General features: G+C 36.4%; 1 protein-coding gene across 6 annotated transcripts in view; it reads left to right on the top strand.

The window, feature by feature from the left end:
* Positions 1-17,428, top strand: part of ENOX1 (ecto-NOX disulfide-thiol exchanger 1) — a 583,643-nt gene that overhangs the window by 66,288 nt on the left and 499,927 nt on the right. The gene's annotated exons all lie outside the window — the stretch shown is intronic.

Below are 17,428 nucleotides of genomic sequence, written 5' to 3'. Positions count from 1 at the left end.
CACAACTCCGTCCTTACCAAACCAGTGGAAACACTGCACAAAACTGACTCAGTTGTTTTTATTTCACTTCTTGATATGTGCACATTCTACCCACCACTCTCTCCCTTTGGGCTACTGGTAAATAAGGAAGGACTGAAAATAAAATAAACAATGAGTTGCCCTGTGTTTCCCTTTTCTTCTATGTCATTATTTCCAGCAAGTGGTTGACTACTATTTAGAACAACGTTGCCTTCTTTCTGTCTGTGAATGAAGTTCTGGTTCAAGTGGAAAGCATGCCCTCTCAGGGTTGTCAGTGTCCCTGTTTACTCACTACTTAGTCATAAATGTAATGTGTTTACTTTGTACTTGGCTTTGAGTTGTATTAGACTCCCTCCTACCCATTGTGGATCCACTGGAATTCTGTCTTCATGGAGCATCAAAAAAGCTATATACAAATCAGGCAGAAAGGAATGGGGGCACACATATGCATACCCCTCTGCTCGTGCCCGTGCTCTGCTGTCCCACAGACTTCACTTACAAAACACAAATTCAAAAGTAAAGTTCTTAAAACTGTCAAGATGATGACAATAGAGCATTAAACTCAGATGGGCCCTCCTGAGAGTGAAGCTCTTTGTGGCTGCAAAAGTCACAGGCCCGTAATACCAGCACTGAGTAGTAGAGAAAAAGGTAAGTCCAATTCAAAGCCAATGGAAGCTGAGCTATAACTGAGGCAGCTCAAAGGGCTTGGGCACCTGGGAAGAGTGGGCAAAGTTTCAAGGAGGTGATTTTGAGTAGCCATTGAGGAAGGAAATGATAGAGAGAGGCATTGAATGGGCTTCTGTATGAAGGAAAACTTGTGCTAAGTCACTGAGAGATGGAAGTACAGAAACTGGTGGGTTCAGGGCACAGCCCTAGTCCAGGGCTGCCTTGTCAAAGAGAACGTGGTGTGTTTACAGAACATTTACTTGTGTGGCACAGGAATATTGAATAAGATCATTGCTTTCTTATTTATATTGCATAGGATCTATAAGTCTGCAAGCACAGTCCTGAGAGAAACATCATACTTACATATGTGATTTTTCAATAATATGTAATTTATGTTAATTTTAGACAATTTCCCTTCAAAATGAAACACTGTTCTCTGTCTTATTTTTAGAGTGATTACAGTTAAAGATATACATCTTGAATTTTTTCAAATATATCTGCTTGAAGAGAGGATTAGGTAACTTGCTATAGATTATTTTCTTTACATGTGAAAATTCCAGCAAATTTACAAATGTTGCTCTTATCATGTTTCAGAAATAGGATATGAGGTCTGATATCTTCTCTAGAAGTCTTAGACAGAAGGTCAGAATTGGGCAAGAGACTCGTTCATTTGGACAGGCTAGAGGTTGGGGTGCAGCTATGGCCCCTTAGGCAAAAAGCTCCATAGCCAAAAGGTGTTGCAAGCTTTTTCAGGATTTTGGCCAGCCTTTTTAGGGTTCTGGTGCTCCACTGCATGTTCCGAGACTGTCCACACGTGGTGCACTACATTAGGATTCTCTGGTGGTTAGTTCCTTTGGATTTCTTATGTTGAAATGAGAGATTAATCAGGTGTTTTGTCTGTGAGTGCCATAGGACTTGGTGCATTTCTGGTTTCTAGAATTTCGCGTGTGATCTTCTTATCTCTCATCTTTCCAGCCACAGCATTGATTATGATCACTGGGACACAGAAGATTCAAGGGGAGCCTGAATGCCCAGGCACTGCATTGAGCAGCTCCAGCATCCAGGCAGAAGGGCAGGCTAGAGCAAGACAGAGTTACAGAAACCAAAGCCCACACCTAACCTTGAATGTGGGAGTGCTGGTGTGTGTGTATTTGAATGAGTACATACGGAGTGCTACAACTCGGTGGCAGGTATAAAAGCACAGTTAACATTGCTGAAGGACACCTGACTTCTAATAGGCAGTTAATACAAGAGGCTTAAGAATCTTTGTGGAAACAAATACCTGGAAGAGTAGCTTCAGACCTTCAGGGAATGGTTGCCAGTGGGAATTAAAATGCTGATTGTCTTATATCTAGATCAGCTTGGAATCAGGCCCTGAGCCTTCAGGGGATAAATCACTTGCCTCCCTGAAAGCTGGAGAAGAATAGTGGGAGGAAAAATAAATTACAGGATGATGATAATTTTTTCCTATGTATGGAATATTTCTTGGTTAATTCATCTTGTCCATTGTATCTGATCTTAATGTCGTTTTTAAAGTTTCTCCATAGAGATCTTGTGCATTCTTTTTTAAAACTATAAATGTGTAAAACCTTGATGAAGAAAATTTTAAAATACTACCAAAGGGCACAGTAGAATACCTGCACAAGGAGGAATATATAACAAACTCTTGTTTAAAGGGTCCAACAGCGATATTAAACAGCAATATTATATCATTATTCCTAAGCTATTTTAACAGCTTTATTATGATTCTAATTTTGTTTTGTTTTGTTTTGTTTTGAGATGGAGTCTTGCTCTGTCTCCCAGGCTGGAGTGCAGTGGCGCTATCTCAGCTCACTGCAAGCTCCGCCTCCCGGGTTCACGCCATTCTCCTGCCTCAGCCTTCCAAGATGATTCTAATTTTTAAATAATTTCAACTTTTATTATAAATGAAAGGGTACATGTGCAGGTTTGTTACATAGGTATATTGTGTGATGCTGAGGTTTGGGGTACAAATGATATTGTCCTCCAGGTAGTGAGCATAGTACCCAGTAGGTGGCTTTTTCAACCATCCCCTCTTCCCTCCCTCCCTTCCCCATCTGGTAGTTCCCAGTGTCTATCGTTCCCATATTTATGTCTATGTATATTCAGTGTTTAGCTCCCATTTATAAGTGAGATCATATTGTATTTGGTTTTCTGTTGCATTAAGTCACTTAGAATAATGATCTTCAGCTCAATCTATATTGCTACAAAGGACATTATTTCACTTTTGTATGGCTGCAGTGTATTCCATAGTGCATATGTATCACCTTGTCTTTATCTAAACCACTGTCGAAGGGCACCTAAATTGAGTCTACGTCTCTGCGATTGTGAATAGTGTTGCAGTGAACTTATAAGTACATGTGTCTTTTTGATAGAATGGATTACTTTCTTTGGGATATATACCCAGTAGTGAGTTGCTAGGTCAAATGGAAGTTCTATTTTAACTTTTTTGAGAAATTTCCAGACTTCTTTCCAAGAGGCTGAACTAGTTTGCATTCCCACCAGTGTGTATATGTGATTCCTTTTCTCTGCAGCGTCACCAGCATCATATTTTTTGACTTTTTAATAATCGCCATTCTGACAGGTATGGGATGGTATCTCACTGTAGTTTTGATTTGCATTTCTCTGACGATTAGTGACGAGCTTTTTTCATATGTCTGTTGGCCACTTGTACATCTTCTTTTGAGAAGTGTCTGTTCATGTCCTTTGCCCATTTTTAAATTGCATTATTTATTTTTTGCTTGTTGTTTTGTTTTCACTTGTAGATTCTGGGTATTAGACCTTGGTCAGATGCATAGTTTGTGAATATTTTCTCCCATTCTATAGGCTGTCTGTTTACCCTGTTGATAGTTTCTTTTGCTCTGCAGAAGCTCTTTAGTTTTAATTAGGTCCCACATGTCAATTTTTGTTTTGGTTGCAATTGCTTTTAGGAATTTAGCCATAAGTTCTTTGCCTAAGCCAATGTTGAGAAGGGATTTCCTAGGTTTTCTTCTAGGAATTTTATAATTTGAGGTCTTAAATTTAAATCTTTTTTTTTTTCTTTTTTTTGAGACGGAGTCTGGCTCTGTAGCCCAGGCTAGAGTGCAGTGGCCGGATCTCAGCTCACTGCAAGCTCCGCCTCCCGGGTTCACACCATTCTCCGGCCTCAGCCTCCCGAGTAGCTGGGGCTACAGGCGCCCGCCACCTCGCCCGGCTAGTTTTTTTGTATTTCTTAGTAGAGACGGGGTTTCATCGTGTTAGCCAGGATGGTCTCGATCTCCTGACCTCGTGATCCACCCGTCTCGGCCTCCCAAAGTGCTGGGATTACAGGCTTGAGACACCGCGCCCGGCCAAATTTAAATCTTTAATTCATTTCGAGTTAATTTTTGGCTATGCTGAGAGGTAGGGGTCCAGTTTCACTCTTCTGAATTTGGCTAGCCAGTTACCGCAGCACCATTTATTGAATAGAAAGTCCTTTCCCCATTGCATATTTTTGTTGATTTTGTTGAAGATCAGATGGTTGTAGATGTGTAGGTTTATTTCTGGGTTCTGTATTCTGTTCTATTGGTCTGTGTATCTTTTTTCATACCAGTACCATGCTGTTTGGGTAACTATAGCCTTAAAGTATACTTTGAAGTCAGGTAATGTGATGTCTCTGGCTTTGTTCTTTTTGTTTAGTATTGCTTTGGCTATTCAGGCTTTTTTTTGGTTCTACATGAATTTTAGAATAGATTTTTCTTTTTTCTTTTTCTTTTTTTTTTTTGAGACGGAGTCTTGCTCTGCCGCCCAGGCTGGAGTACAGTGGCCTGATCTCAGCTCACTGCAAGCTCCGCCTCCTGGGTTTACGCCATTCTCCTGCCTCAGCCTCCCGAGTAGCTGGGACTACAGGCACCCGCCACCTCGCCCGGCTAGTTTTTTGTGTTTTTAGTAGAGACGGGGTTTCACCGTGTTAGCCAGGATAGTCTCGATCTCCTGACCTCGTGATCCGCCCGTCTCGGCCTCCCAAAGTGCTGAGATTACAGGCTTGAGCCACCGCGCCCGGCCTAGATTTTTCTAATTCTGTGAAAAACGATGTTAGTATTTTTATAGGGATAGCACTGAATCTGTATGTTGCTTTGGGCAATACGGTCATTTTAACAATATCTATTCTTCCAGTCCATGAGCACGGTCTTAATATGTTTTTCCATTTATTTGTTTCCTCTCTGATTTCTTTCAGTAGTGTTTTGTAGTTCTCTCTGCAGTGATCTTTGACCTATTTGGTTAGAGGAATTCCTATGTACTTCTTTTTTTTGTGTGTGTGTAGGTGTTGTAAATGGGATTGTATTCTTGATTTGGTTCTCAGTTGGAATGTTATTGCTCTGTAGGAATGCTACTGATTTTTGTACATTGACTTTATGTCCTGACATTTAACTGAATTAGTGTATCAGTTCCAGGAGCCTTTGGTGGAGTCTTTAGGATTTTCCATGTGTAGAATTATATTGTCAGCAAAGGGAGATCATTTGACTTCTTCTTTTCCTATTTGGATACCTTTTATTAAATCTTTCCCTTGCCTGAATGCTCTGGCCAGGACTTCCTTGAGCATTCTTACTTTCAAGTTAATTTCAAGATATTTCTTTTATTGTGGATGCTATCTTATTTTCTTTTATATTTTTCTACTTGATTATTGTTTCTGTAGAGCAATATTGTAGATGTTGATAAGTTAATCTTGAATTCTACCACCTTGTTCAAATTTGTTATTATTTTTCTACTTATGTATTGATTCTGTTAATTCTTACCTATTGGTTCAGCTTACTTTTTTATGTTGGTCACATTTCTCTTTATCTATTCATTGTGTTAATTTTTCTATGTTGATAGACACATTTTATGCTCATCACTTTTTTTCTCTCCTCCTTCAGTTATTATCCTTCTGATTTCTTTTTGTTTTCTCATAGTGTTGGCCTGAAGTAGTGATAGCAGGTAGTATTATGTGCCTAAAGTTTTTCAATTAATTGAGTGCTTGCTGTAAATTTTGGTATATAACCTTTATCTTATTGAGGAAGTTACCCTCATTCTTAGTAGTGTGAGAATTTTTAACATGAATCATTGTATACTTTTCAAACGTTATTTCTACATTTATTGAGATAACCAAGTGATCTTTCTTCATTTAATCTATTAATGTGATGGATTACTTTAATAGGTTTTCTAATGTCAAGCCATCATTGAATTATTAGGAAATTTGTTTTCCAGACATAAGATATATCTGAACATTGGGATAAAGTTTATCTGATTATGATGTCTTTGTTATCTTTGCCATAGTCTCCTTGCCCTGCTGTCGTCTTTCCCTCCTCCTGCCCTCTTTTTCCTCTCCCCTCCTGTTTTAATATTCTGTTGGATGTGATTGACTATGTTTGTATTAACGTATTTGCATCTATGTTGATAAGTGAGATTTTCTTTCATTGACCGTATTAGGTACCAATGTTCTTATCACATATGCTGGGAAGCTTATTCTTTTTTTCTATATACTTTAATAACATATAAAACAGGAATGATCTGTTTGGTGAAAGTAAAACTCAGTGGCAAAATGATCTGGGCCTAATATTTTCCTTTTTTTGTAAGAGATTTAAAAATTATTATTTCCAGTTCTGTTTTTTATGATTATTGTTTTATTCAAGATTTCTATTTTATCTCAAACAATTTCGATGCTTAATATTTTCAAGAATATTTGATATTCTTTTCTCATTTGAATATCAATTTGTGGTTTTTTAATTTAATTTGCAACTTCTACCTTTTCATCTTTTTCAGATTTTCTTGAACTATGTATAATGTAGGAATCTTTTCCAAGAACTAGCTTGCTAATCTTCCTTCTCCCTCCTTCTCTCCTCCTCTTCTTTCTTCTTTTCCTCCTCCTTCCTTGATGAATGTTTTTCACATTGATCCCTGCCTTCATTGTTCTTTCCTTTTTGTGTGTTTCAATTTGTTACTTGCTCTTTGCAGATTCTTGTGTTGACTGTTTAACTTCCTAGTTTTCAGCCTTTTTTGTTTCCTTAAAAACGTACTTGAAATTATAATTTCTCTTAAGATTTCTTCTGTAATGGTTATTTAATATTTATTTTGCAAACTTTTTAAAAAAATTTATTTGTTCCTTTGTTATTAATTTCTGATTTTACTACATATTATGGTCATAAAAATTTTTCTGTATGATGTTGATTCTTTGGAATGTATTGTGTTTTTCAATATTGTGGCCTATTACCTCATCAATATTTGTGGTTTTAATTTGCATTTCTCAGGTAACTAATGATGTCAAATTGAAGCCATTTCTTATACTAATCGGCCTTTTGCATCTTCATTTCTCAAGGTTCTATTTCTTTGGCCCATTACTTATTGTGTTGTCTCTTTATTAAATTGTGGAATTTAAAAGTATAATTTGTATATACATCATTTGTCAGAAATGTATATTTTTAATATTTTCTTCCTTTTTGCCCCAGTAATTTTATATCCTTATTTTAAAAACTATAATTCTCATAGACAAGCTATTTGCTTTTTAAAGCCACTCTGGGAATCTATGGCTTGCCTTTTCATTTTCTTAATGATGTCCTTTGAAGAGCAGAATTTGTTTCTGTTATGTTTTGCCTAACCCGTAATGGGTTTTGCATATGGAAAGATCTTTTTTAGCATCCTAATGTCAGAAAGGTTTTTTCCTCTATCAACTTTATATTTTTAGTTTTTATATGTAGCTCTATGAATCATCTTGGGTTACTTTACCTATATATCGTGAGGCCTATTTATTCATTACAGATTTACATTTGTTTCAGCATCATTTGTTGAAAAGATCACACTTTCTGTCTCTATTGAATTACCCTGGCGCTTTTGTTGAAAATTAATTTGTCCTATTGTTAGCTGCAGCAAATCTGTATGGGTCTACAGCAACCTTAATTCTTGCCTCCTCAGAAGAAAGAATTTGACGGAAGGGGCATAAGGCAGTGCAAGAGACCAAGACAAGTTTTACAGTAGGAGTCAAAGTTTATTAAAAAGTTTTAGAACAGGAACAAAAGGAAGTAAAGTACACTGGAAGAGGGTCAAGCAGGTGACTTGAGAGATTCAAGTGCACTGTTTGACCTTTGACTTGGGGCTTTAGACATTGGCATGATTCCAGGGTCTGTGTTACTTCTACCCTGATTCTTCCCTTAGAGTGGGCTGTCCACATGCGCAGTGGCCTGTCCGCACTTGGGAGGGGCTGCATGCCCAGTGTGCTTATTGAAGTTGTACACATGCTCACTTCAGGCATTCTGCCCTTACCAGACGAGTGTTCCTAGAGCAAGGTCATATACCAGTTAAATGCGCCAGTTTGCCTCTTAGTGTGCATGCTTGAGCCCACTCGTCCAGCTCCTGAGTTCTTATTGGGAAGCCACTGATCACCAGCTTCAGGTGTTCTCTATCTTTTGGGAAACTGCCTTTCCCTGGCCCCAGCTACAACCAATTATTTTAGAGAGACAGTTCAACAACTGCCTGGCCATCGCCTGATGGTGGCCTGACATTCCTGGTATAAGGGTGTCCCCTCTCCTACTCTGCTCCTGTCTGCTTAACTACCTTCTCTAACAACGTATGTCTACATATATTTCTTAATTCCTTATTCCATTTAATTGATCTCTTTTTCTGTCCTTATATCAGAACCACATTTTCTGATAGCAGTTTTGTAAATTTTGGAATCAGGTCCTATAAATCTTTCTACTTTGTTCTTACTGCTCTCTTTTTTTTTTTTGAGACGGAGTCCCGCTCTGTTTCCAGGCTGGAGTGCAGTGGTGCAATCTTGGCTCACTGCAACCTACAACTCCCGGGTTCAAGCAATTCTCCTGCCTCAGCCTCCCGAGTAACTGGGACTACAGGCGAGCGCCACTATGCCCAGCTACTTTTTGTTGAGATGGGGTTTCACCATGTTGGCCAGGATGGTCTCGATCTCTTGACCTCGTGATCTGCCTGCCTTGGCCTCCCAAAGTGCTGGGATTACAGGCGTGAGCCACCGCACCTGGCCCTTTTCTTCTTGTTTTAATAACTATAGGTTCTTTACATTTCCATACAAGTTTTAGACTCACCTGTCAATTTCTACAAAAATCCTGATGTGATTTTCATTGGGATGGCATTGAATCTACAGATCAACTTTGGGGCAGGTCGCGGTTTAATGTTGAGACTTCCCTGAAACATGAAACATCTGTTCATTTACATAGGTCTTTATTTTTTTTCTCCAATATTTTTTGGTTTTCCATATAGAGGTCTTGCGTATTTGTTATTATGTTTTTTCCCTATTTAATGTTATATTATGCAATTGTAAATACTATTGTTTTAAATTTCATTTTCAGTTATTCATTGCCGGTATGTAGAAATAGAGTTGATTTTTGTATATTCACTTTGTCATTGGGCCTTACTAAAGGAATTTTTCAGTTCCAGTAATTTTATGAGTACATACATTCCTTAAAATTTTCACTGTAAGCCACTATGTTGTCTGGGTTGGGAGTGAGGGTAGGGTGGGGGCAAAAAACAGTTTTACTTCTTCTGTTCCAATGTTTATGCCTTATATATATCTCTTTCTTGCCTTACTGCACTATCCAGGACTGCTAGTTCAATCTTGAGTAGAAGTAGTAGGAGTGGATATTTTCCTGACTTTAGGGGAAAAGCAGTCAATATTTCAACATTAATTGTGATATTAGAGTGAGTTTTTTTTAGATAGTTTTATCAGGTTCCCTTTTATTACTAGGAGCCTTTTTTTTTTTCTTTCTTGATCATGTGTTCAATTTTGTAAAATGTCCTTTCTATATCTCTTAACATGATCATAGTTTTTATTTTACGTTTTATATTGTTAATATTTTTGTTAATCAGATACTGTTTTGAATGTTGAACTAATCTTGTATTTTGGGGAAAAATACCATATGGTCAAGCTGTATTATCTGTTTCCGTATTGCTGGGTTTCATTTGCTAATATTTTGTTATGACTTCTACATCTTTATGAGTGATATTGGTTTGTAATTTTCCTTTTTTATACTATTACTATCATGTTTTGTTATTAGGGTGATAATTGTAAATTGTGTTGTGGTATGCCCCTTCCGCCTCTTTCTTCCTTTTTTTTCCAAGAACCCAAATTGGCCTTGCTGATATTCATTACTGTCTCTTTTCTATTTCATTGTTTTCTTCTTTATTTTATTGCTTCCTCCTTTCTAATTACTTTGTATTAATTTATTCTATTTGTAGCTTCTTAACTTGGCAGCATAGATCGTTCACTTTAAACCTTTCTTACTTTTTTAAATATAAGCTTTTTAAAGCTACAGATTTTTTTCTAAGCATTGCCTTAGTAAATCTCACACATTTTTATATGTTATTATTATTTAGTTCTAAATATTTTCTAATTTCACTTATGATTTCTTTGTATCCCTGGAATATTCTGAGAGACTTGATAATTTCTAGACCTCTTAATATTGATATCTAATTAAATACTTTATGGACGGGAAACATATTCTGATTTGTAAAAATTTGTTGAGAGTTGTTTTTTATTCCAATATATGGTCTGTCCCATTAAATATTTTTCAGTGTACTTGACAAGAATGTGTATTATATGAATTTTGCTTTGTTGAGTTTAGTATTCAAAATATATTTTAAGTTGAAGTTCACTGATAATGTTCAAATCTTCTGCATTCATGCTGTCCTCTTGGTCTGTCGTTTTATAATTTCCTAAGAGAGTGGTGTTAAAAATCTCCAACTATGTGAATTGTTTCTATTTTTTCTCCTTGTTTCTACTAAGTCTTTGTTTCATATATGTTAAAATTCTTAGGTGTCTACATATTTTGGGCTATTATGCTTTATTAATGAAATGGCCCTCTATAGTAACACCCTATTGTCATTGTGAAATTACCCTCATTTTCTCTGGTAATATACATTGGCTTGAAGTCTATTTTGTTTGCTATTTATATAGCCAGACAGGTTTTCCTATGTGTATAATATTTGATGTATTTTTTCATTCTTTTATTTAAACTTGCCCATATCTTTACATTTAAAGTGTATCTTTTTTTAATAGAGCATGTATTTGTTTGCTTTCTTATCTAGTTTAACAATCTTTGCCTTGTAATTGGAGTGTTACATATATATACATGTATATATGTTACATATATATACACATATGTTACATATATGTGTATATATATATACACACACACACACACACATATATATATAGTTGTTTTTGTTTGTTTGTTTGTTTTTGAGATGGAGTCCCACTCTGTCACTCAGGCTGGAGTGCAGTGGTGCAATCTAGGCTAACTGCAGGAGTGTTACATATATTTAATGTAATTTTCGATATTTGTTTTTAAGTGTGCAATTTTGCTATTTGGTTTCCATTTGTCTCCTCTATTTTGTTTCTCTGTTCCTCCTTTCCTGAATTTTTTAGGTTAATTAAATATTTTTTGTATTATGTTTTATATCCTCTATAGTCTTTTACCTATATCTTTCATATTATTGGATAATATCTGATATCCAATTATGTTACTGGTCGATATTAGGCTTTGTTAGGGTAGGACTGTTTTTGTTTTGTCTTTAGTTGTAAGGAAAATAGTTCTTCAAACAAGTATTTATTCTTAACCCATGGCCCTTCTGTGATGTCACTAGAAAGCTCAAGTTATTTGCCAAGCCCCCACTAGCTGGCAGGACTTAAATTGCAAATTCAAGATAATAATCATCAGCAGCTGAAATATACAGCTGCTGAAATCTCTGTTTGCCTTCTTCTACCTTCCTTTGGTTGGTTTTATCCTGTGCTCTTTGGAGTCTTGCCCCATGCATGTATGTACGTACAATTTAAGTGATCAGCCAAGGATTTATATGCAGGTTTCAGGTCTTATTTCTATGGATTTCTTCGTTTTGGATCACCAGCCCCACCCCCTGTTGCTTTTTGCAGTGCTGTGGCAGCCTCAGACTCCGTCCTCTGACTCTTCATACTAACAAGACTGGATTTCTACTTGAATTCCACCTGTCCTGTCCTAAGGGAAAAGATGTATAAAAGTAGATCTTACCCAGTGTGTGTGTGTTTTTTTTTTTCTTTCAAAGGTCAGTTTCCTTCTTCATTTGGTTTCTCTTCAGTGCCTTCAAAAAGTTGTTTTTATGTTTTGTATGGAGTTTGTACCTGTTTTCAGCAAAGTGTTAGTCTGTTATAAGCTACTCCACCATTATTAGAAGTCACAACTTCTCTGAGGGTCTTGATTGGTGGGCTTATACCATTTACAATGACTTTAAATACTGTTACATCAGGACTTATTCCTGTTATCTTAGTCATATTTATTTTCTGTTTATTATTTTTTCTTTTGGTTTTACTTTTTCTTCTTTTCTGATTTCCTTTGTATACACCACATTCTCTTTTGTTTAAAAGACAGTAATTCAACATTATGTGATTCTCCCTAACTTAGCTAACTTATTACAGTACACTCTTCTTTTTCATTTTTCTCTATCAGTATCTTAATTTGTTATCCATAGTTCTATCAAGGAGCATACAATGGCATACCTATTGTTGGTGTCTTTCACCATCCCTGTCATTTTTAGTTCTTTGCTACTAAGGTCATTTTTTTTTCAGGTTTGAGCATGAGGAAGGGATACAATAGCCTGTTCTAGTTTACCATTTTGCTATAAATTGCAAAAAGCTGTTTTTTTTAAAAAAAAAAAAAAAAAGAAAATATACATATATGTTCCATTAGGTACAGGATCATTTTTTAAAATAGGAAAAGCTAATAAAGAAACAGCTTCTAAAGGAAGGTTGCTATAGAACTGGAAGCACAGTGTATTTTTAGTAGTTAGTTATTCCTTTTTGGGCAAACATTAGGGGAAACAAAACAGGTAGGGTCTTCTTTTGGAAATTAAGGTAAATTCTCTTAACTCCTAGCATATTGCCTGTTTATTATATATTTTGCTTTAAATTTGTCATCTACTGCATAAAATCTACTCTCAAGAAATGTTATTGAGATATTCTATAGAACTAAGGAATAGGACTATGAATAGGACTTCTGAAGTAGAAAGGAAGATAAGCATATAACATTCCCAGAGATGCCTCAAAGAGGTATCTAAGAATACTGTCTAAAGCTGCCTGGATTTATGGCCCTGAAAAGCAGTCTTCACTCAGGGGAGTAGCAACATTTCTGGTTACCCATAAATGGAAGGGAAAAGCTAAAAGACAGTCAAAGGGTTAAGGGACAGAAAATCTAGATTGTTGGCTACAATGTCTATTCCATACTCCTTATGTTTCTACAGAGGACAGAATGTACACACTGCACCTGAGGAAGGAAAAATATGGAAAGAACACTACCCATTTTTCTATGCCTCCCAAGTTGTTCCTCTCCTGGATTTGAGGTTACCTATCTTAGTCTGTGCCTGGTACTATAACAAAATACCATAGAATAGGTAATTTATGAACAGTGGAAGTTTATTGCTTTCTGTTTTGGAGTCTGGGAAGTCCAAGATCAAGATGCTAGCAGATCTGTTGTCTGATAAAGGCCTGTTTTTCATAGATGGTGCTTCTGTATGTCCTCTCATGACAGAAGGGGCAAAAGGGCTTCCTCAAACTTTTTTTTTTTTTTTTTGAGACAGAGTCTCCTCACTCTTGTTGCCCAGGCTGGAGTGCAATGGTGTGAACTCAGCTCACTGCAACCTCCGCCTCCCAGGTTCAAGCCATTCTCCTGCCTCAGCCTTCTGAGTAGTTGGGATTACAGGCACCCGCTACCATGCTCAGCTAATTTTTTTTGTATTTTTAGTAGAGACGGGGTTTCACCATGTTGGCCAGGCTGGTTTCGAACTCCTGACCTCAAGCGATCCACCCACCTCAGCCTCCCAAAGTGTTAGGATTACAGGCATGAACCACCGTGCCCAGCCCAGACTTCTTTTATAGAACTCTAATCCCATTTACGAGAGCCCGTCCTCATAACTTAATCACTTCCTAGAGGCCCGTCTATTAATACCAAGTTTCTACATATGAGGTTTGGGGGGACACATTTTGACCATAGCATTACTGAAAGGTGAGTTACGGAGTAGGAATTCAGCATGCCCCGTGCTTCCAGATCTGCCTGCCAGTAGCTTTTCATCTATGCCAATGGATAAGTTTAATCCTGCAGTAGAGTATTAGCCAACCCCTCTGGCATCAGATATAAAGCTATAGTCTCCAATCAGACTGAACAATAAAGCATTGATATCTTTTTATCCCCTATCTGCCTGCTTCATTTGCCTTTTAATTTGTTTTGGAACTTGTGAGAAGTGCTATTTTTCTATCTATTTAAACCTCAACAAGATATTTCTGCATCCAGTCAATTTGTATGATGATCAAAATGAGAGTAATATTTCAGAGCACTAAAAAGGGTACAAATGAACCATTGATATGTGCAGCAACTTGGCTGGGTCTAAAGGGCATTATTCTGAGTGAAAAAAGCTAGTTTCAAAAAATTTCATAGTGTATAATTCTATTTATATAACATTCTTGAAAGGACAGAATTATGGAGATAGAGAACACATTAGTGGTGGCCAGGGGATAGAGATAGGGAGGGAGTAGCATAAGGGTGTTCCCTGGTGGAGATAGAAGAATGCTGTTTCCTGATTACAGTGCTGGTTATCACAATCCATACAGGGACTAAACCTGTGTAGAACTATATATATACACATATATACATACACATGTACAAATGAGTGCATGCAAAAGCTGGCAAAACCTGAATAAGGTCTGTAGTCTGTATAAGGTAATCATGCTATTGTAGTTTCTTGGGAAGATGATTATAATTCCAAAAGACACAATCCCAAAAGATAAAATTCCTTCAGTCTAAAATCCCCAAAATCACAATCCTGAAAGATAAAAATCCCAAAAATATAGTTCTGGAAAAAATAATTTAAAAATTCTTTAAAAGATATATATTTGCATTTTAAAAGTGGATTTATTTATGAAACATATAAAAACATGACAGAACACTTCATAGGTTACCTTACACAATAAAATACGCAATACTAACAGATATTTTGTGTAAGCACCAAGGTATACACACAGTAATTGCATGGGTATAACAGTTATGAGCAAATAAACAGTATTCATAAATAGGTAAAAAGGGAAATAATGAGTGCATATCATTATGGTTTGTAACCATGTGCACCCAGCCATGTACCTGTGGTCATCTGAAATACTGTGATGAACAACCTAAGTCTTTTGAAGAGATTGGTTAAAAAACCAAGATGAGTCACCACAACATATACAGTCACCCAAATTGCTGAGATCTTGAGAAATGTTACTTTTTACAAATGCACGTGTACAAAAGGTACATCTCTTTATTGTTTTTACATACATGTACAATGGTTACACACAAAAATTAACATTGTGATAATGCGCTTTTGTGGAGTCTCTTTTGCAAAAAACTGCGTAAAACGAATTGGAACTCTCTAAAGGTCTCTACAGAATTTGTACCTCCAGTATTGAAATGATGTGAAGATGAAATACATAGCAAGTGAATTGTAGAAAATAATGCTGGTAATTTAAAATAGTGAAAAACTAAAATAATAAGAAAAAATCTTTTAAAACTCCATGTATGAAAAAGTATATTGCAGGAATAGATTATGGGTAGTTTCCTGGAGATAGTTTATAAGAGTTGGGTGACTTTTCACAATCATTATATCTTAAAGTCTTGTATCATGATGAATAGCTGAGGTTTTTCTTTCAGGACATAGCTCTCCTTAAATCATATTCAATTTGCAAATAAAGACAGTAACAAGTTAATAGTTTCATCTAACACGATGCAACTATCCTGTGACTGTAATTTTCAGAATTTTGGATTTTAAGATTTTGATTTAAAGGACGTTTGATATTTAGGGATTTTGATCCTTCGGGATTTCAACATTTGGGATTGTATCTTTCAGGATTATGATCCAAACCAAGTTTCCTGGATTTGATAATCATGTTGAGATGTTACCATCTGGGGAAGCTGGCTAAAAGAACACAGAACATTTGGCAACTTCCTGTAAATTGATAATTGTTTCAGAACAAAAAGTCAAAAATAACTGTGCAAACATTGTCACTGAATCTCAACCCCTCCTCACCTAACAGATAGCAAGCAGGGGGATGAACTATAATGTATGAAGGGAGACATGCTACCAGACTCTTTTCAGAAATAAATTTGGTCCCAGCTTAAAGTCATGATGTAAACAATCTCGAAAACCCGAGAAAATATCCCACTAAATAATGAATTTCTAAAATTCCATTTATCTCTTCTTGAAGTTTGTTCACTTAACTCAAAACAAGTTTTAGTTTTCCCCTTACTAGATGGAATTGTTGGCTGTCTTGCTTCCTGGTTTAAAAACCCAAGATTTATGAAACTCAAACTCGTTTGTGAATGTACAAGTGAGTTTTCTTTTAGTAATGATTCTTAAAAGTCAAGATGCTTTTTAAAAACAAACGATTGTTAACAGGTACAAAAATACATTTGGATAGAAGGAATAATATCAAGGGTTTGGTAGTATGGTAGGGTGACTATAATGAACAATTAATATATAGTTCAAAATAGAAGAATTGGAATGCTGCCAACATAAAGCAAAGATAAATGTTTGAGGTGATGGATATCTCAGTTATCCTGATGTGTGTCATATATGCACACACATTGTACATATGTTTCAAAATATCACATTCCCCAAAAATATGTACAACTATTAGGTATTGATTTAAAAAGGAAAGAAAATAAACCAAATAAGTGATTGTTCATGGAGAAAGAAGTGCAGACTTTAAAACAATTAATGGTTTTGGTAACTATTCTTCTCTACACAAGTATTAGCCAGTTTTCACTCTTTAGCAGTAATATATACTTCAAGCCCTAAATATTCAAAACATGAACTAATTTTTCTTCATTATTGAAATCTCTGTATGCAAACCTAGTAGCATTTGAAAGCTAATCTCCCTATGTGCCAGAGTAATTACAGCAAAGTAAATAATCTCCAGTGTTCTTATTCCCTATAGAAATGGTTTAATATCTTATCTTTCGAAACTGGTTTTCAGCTCATGCAAAAAGCCTGAGAAAAGTTCTTTAGTATTCAGAAAAGGAGTAACTTTAAGAATGCTCTATTGCATATCTGCCCTCTAGCAATTCCGATTGTGCTGGGGTATACCATTCTAGGAGAAAAGAATTCTTTCTACTTCTGTTTGCTAGCATGGGGTGTGTGTTCCTCTGTAGAGCATCAAATCAGACTCCTGGACCAGAAGTGCATAAACACGAAGTGATCTGTTTGACTTGTTGATGATTCCATAGGAGGCATTCTTTCCCTCAAGTCATTTCTTAGCTGATGCGCCAGTGTGATATGAGGGGCCACTGCACTTCTCCATGCTAGTACTTGGAGGGACTGAGCAACCATGCTGATTTGTCACCCACTGGAATTTTTTGTCCTTTACAAGGTTTGCAGTGTTGGTCCCAGTGTCTGCACAAGCTCCAGAATTAGTCATTATGCAGTTGCTTCCCAAGTTGTGAGGCAGTCATCAGCTGGGATGAGCTCTTTGCTTCTGTATCTGAAATGTTGGATATCAGTGCCAAAGTGATTCTTGCTTTTTAAACTGTGAAATTGTTTTTCACAGGCTCTTTACTAGTGTATGGGCTGGAAGCTATGCCTTTTTTCCCCCAAAAGGTTAAAACTGTAAGAAGAGTTTCTCAGCATATATGACTCATGTTCTTTCTAGAGTAAGATCACTGGGAGACATTTAGTTTTGAATAAATATATCTCTAGTGAAGTGTGCAAA

Source organism: Papio anubis, chromosome 15 (genome assembly GCF_008728515.1).
Source record: "Papio anubis isolate 15944 chromosome 15, Panubis1.0, whole genome shotgun sequence".
NCBI classification, from domain to species: Eukaryota; Metazoa; Chordata; class Mammalia; order Primates; family Cercopithecidae; genus Papio; species Papio anubis.
The sequence above is the reverse complement of the archived record's forward strand: the minus strand, read 5'-3'. Positions and strand labels throughout refer to the sequence as shown.